Raw genomic sequence first — 4,429 nt, forward strand, 5'->3', positions numbered from 1 at the left:
TTCCTTCCTTCCTTCCTTCCTTCCTTCCTTCCTTCCTTCCTTCCTTCTTTCCTCTCACCTCCCTCTCTTTTCTTCCCTCTCTTTCTTCCTCCATCTCTCTAATACCCTCTCCATGTAACTCCAGGAAGAATATCTGGAATCACATGTTTCTCTCAAGGAATAAAGAATACCTCTCTTGTATTGTATTTTGTTTTTCTTCCACCATTCTCATTGTTTGTTTTTTTTTCTTTCTACTACTCAGGAGAGTGTCATGAAAAGTTTTTCAGGCTTGCAAGATATTTAAGTTACACTTGAATTTATTTTGTATATACTTTCTATATCGTTAAATATGAACATGTTGTCACCTTGATGATGCTGAATGGGTGCAGCAGTTTTTCATTTTTGTCAGTTTTTCTAGTACCTAATGTAGCTCCTGGGATATGTTAGGCACTCAGTAGATACTTGTTGGTTGAGTGCTAAGGAAGACTGAATTCTCTGAGTTTTGGCAGTGGCTAACATTTTGGTAACCATCTTAACCTGATTCAAGTGTATTGAATGTGATTTATCCATTAGTTTGACATTCATAATGACTAATGGTCAAACCATCACAATTCCCTCATGACTGAGCCCATTTGTTCATTAATTCTTTTGAAATAACCCAGTGTATCATTTTTGGTTGTGTTATTTTTGATAAATGTTTAGTCACATAATATTGATAATGTTGTTTATTTCTCAAGAATTTTGCTATAGAAGTGTAAGCCATTTGGCCACTTAAATTCAGCTTACAGTTGCTTTAGTTTCCCTGTTTTTATTTGCAATAAGTGTAAAAATCACAGGTTTATATAATCAAAGTAAATAATAAAATAATTGATAGTGTTGACATAAATTTTGTGCTAAATTGACACAAATAAATTTTCTTTAAATTGATGACTTAATTTAAAGCATTTATATTTATTGAAATACTTGCATGATGTAAGGAACAAAATGACTAATGAGGTTTATGATAAGCACAGAAAATAATTTAATTTTGGCGGAGTCAAGATGGCGGAGTAGAAGCAGGACCTCCACTGGGCTCTGGCTTCCACCTTTCCCAATCCATGTAAAAGGGGAATCTAAACAAATTTTGGAGCTGCAGAACCCACAAAATGACACAGAGAAGCTAACCTCCCGCTGAGGACAGCCTGGCAGGCTGTCAGGAATCAGCCAATGCAGCACTCTGGGAGCTGAACCCAGGCCCATGTCAGGGCTTTAGCCCCAGGATGGGCCTGACCAGCCATGGGCTAGAGGGACCCCAGATCAGCAGCGGCTGTGGCCGTTTCCAGATTTATCAACACATAAATGAGAAGGACAAAGTGAGAGGTCAGAGCAGTCTGGACTTTGGGACACAGTAAGTGGGAGTGTGTTGCTTTTGGCTCTGGGGTGAGAAGCCGTTGAGATGCAGGTATAGCCAGCTAGTGCCACATGGCAGCTTCAGCTTCTGGCCTGCAGAGTGTAGGGGGACCAAGCACCAGTCTGAGAGGTAATCGTTCTTGCTTTAACCTTCTTGGATCTGCATTGCAGTCTAGGGTGGAGGTCCTGGGGTGTGTGTCCAGCTTGCCAGAACATGTGGAGGGCAACAGAGAGGGCACCCATCTAATACCTCTGGCAGCTAAGAAAACCCTAGCATTTGGGACGAAAGCTCCCCTGTCTGGTGGCAGAGTCCTACTGTGGCAAAAAACCCAGGGGTCAAGTGACTGAGGGGCAACATACCAGGCAAAGGAAACAAAGCAGACAGAAGATTCCAAAACTAGACTCCTATTTTGGGGACAAAAAGGAGCAAAGCATGGAACAGGAGGAAAACAGTGAAGTCAGAACTCCTGCACCAAAAGCTTCTAAGGAAAATACGAGCTGGTTACAGGCCATAGAAGACCTTAAGAAGCAGATAAGAAAAGTGGAAGAAAAACTGGGAAGAGAAATGAGAACGATGCAAGAAAATTATGAAATGAGAGTCAACAGCCTGACTGAGGAAAATACCACACTAAAAAATAGACTAACTCAAATGGGAAAAGAGGCTCAAAAAGGCAATGAGGAGAAGAATGCCTTAAAAAGCCAAATTTTTCAGATGGAAAAAGAATCTCAAAAGCTGAATGAGGAGAATCATTGCTTCAGAATTAGATTGGAGCAAATGGAAGCTAATGACTTTATGAGACATCAAGATGTTATTAAACAGATCCAAACAAATGAAAGAATAGAAGACAATGTGAAATATCTCATGGGAAAAACCACTGACCTGGAAAATAGATCCAAGAGAGATAATGTAAAAATTATTGGACTACCTGAAAGCCATAATCAAAGTAAGAACCTAGAAATCTTCCTCCAGGAAGTTCTTAAAGAAAACTGCCCTGATGTTTTAGAACCAGAGGGCACAATAGAGGTTGAAAGAAACCACCAATCACCCCCTGAAAAAGATCTCAAAAAGAAAACTCCTAGGAATATTTTAGCCAGGTTCCAGAATTCCCAGATTAAGGAGAGAATATTACAAGCATCCAGGTAGAAACAATTTGAATATTGTGGAAACACAATCAGGATAACCCAGGATCTGGCAGCTTCTACACTGAGGGATCGAAGGGCTTGGAATGTGATATTCCGGAGGTCAAGGGAGCTGGGATTAAAACCAAGAGTCACCTATTCAACAAAATTGAGTATCATGTTTCAGGGGAAAATATGGTCATTCAGTGGAATAGAGGACTTTCAAGCATTCTTTTTTTTTTTTTTAAGCAATCGGGGTTAAGTAACTTGTGCTCAAGGTTACACGGCCATTTATTTCTGGGTGTGGTGCTGAGTGTCTGAGCCCGGGATTCGATCTCCAGGTCATCCCAACACTGGAGCCGGAACTCTTACTTGCTGAGCCACCTGGCCGCCCCTAAGCAATTGGGGTTAAGCAACTTGCTCAAGGTTACACGGCCAGGTGTTTCTGGGTGGGTGCTAAGTGTCTGAGCCTGGGATTCGATCTCCAGGTCTTCTCAACACTGGAGCCGGTGCTCTTACTCGCTGTGCTACCTGGACGCCCCAAACTTTCAAGCATTCTTAATGAAAAAATCAGAGTTGAATAAAAAATTTTACATTCAGATACAAGAAGCAAGAGAAGCATGAGAAGGCAAACAGGGAAAAGAAATCACAAGGAACTTACCAAAATTGAACTATTGACATTCCTACATGGAAAAACAATAATTGTAACTGATGAAACTTTTCTCAGTAGTTAAAGGGAATAGAAATATATATATATATATATATATATATATGTATATATATATGTATGTATATATATATATGAGGGTATATGGGCATATGAATACATATGTGAATGTATGTATATATGTTTACAGGTATACATAGATAGAAGGCACAGGACCAATTTAACAGGAAGGGATAATACTTAAAAGGTGAAATTAAAAGGTGAGAGAAGAATATAATGAGAGGAGATGGGGAGAGACAGAATGGGGTAAAGTATCTCATATAGAAGAGGCAAGGTAAAATGGTTACAATGGAGGGGAAGAATAGGAAGGCAAATGGGCATGGCTCAACCTTATTTCCATTGAATTTGGCTTGAGGAGGGAATGAAATACATGCTAAATACGGTATCTCACCCACCAGGAGAGTAGGAGGGGAAGGGGATGAGAGGGGGGATGATGGAAGAGGGAGGGCAGGTTGGGGGGGAAGGAAAGTTGGAAGCACCAACTTTTGAAAAGGGATGGGATCAAAGTAGAGAATAGAACAAGTGGGAGGTGAGATAGGAGGGAGGGAAATATAGTCAGTATTTTACAATATATGTACTATGTTATTGTTTTGCATTAGCCACACATGTACAACCTATACTGAACTGCTTATCTTCCCAGTAAGTGTGGGAGACAAGGGAGGAAGAGAATGAATCTGTAATTCAAAGTTTTAAAATCAAATACTCATATATATACTATTATTAATACTATTTTACATGTAATTGGGAAATAAGATATACAGGCACTGGGGCATAGAGATCCACTGGAAAATTCAAAAGGAATATGGGAGAAAATATGGGAGAGAGCAGATTGGAGGAGGGGATATCCTGTGGTATATTTTGGGGTGGTGGGTAGGGGAAAAACATGGAGAAAATTTGTAACTCAAAATCTGGCAGAAATGAATGATGTAAATCAGAAGTTAATAAAGCATTTGAAAAAAAATAATTTAATTTTGACATGTATCTACTGAAAGCAAACAATGTTCCAAAACCCAAACTCTTCCTCTTCCCCTTTGCAGATTTCAACTATCCTATCTCTATAGATATGATCTAGTCATTTCTATCCCCCTCATCAACATTACCATCGCAATATTAAAAAACCCCATTCCTCAAAATCAAAATATTAATTCAAGAAAATATAAAAACCATAGCATTTTAGACAATAGCCTGTGTCACTAACTTGCTATTAAAATCTCT

The sequence above is a fragment of the Petaurus breviceps genome, unplaced genomic scaffold (genome assembly GCF_028583685.1).
Source record: "Petaurus breviceps papuanus isolate PSGF00001 unplaced genomic scaffold, PetGlider_PUasm1.0 126, whole genome shotgun sequence".
Classification (NCBI taxonomy): Eukaryota; Metazoa; Chordata; class Mammalia; order Diprotodontia; family Petauridae; genus Petaurus; species Petaurus breviceps.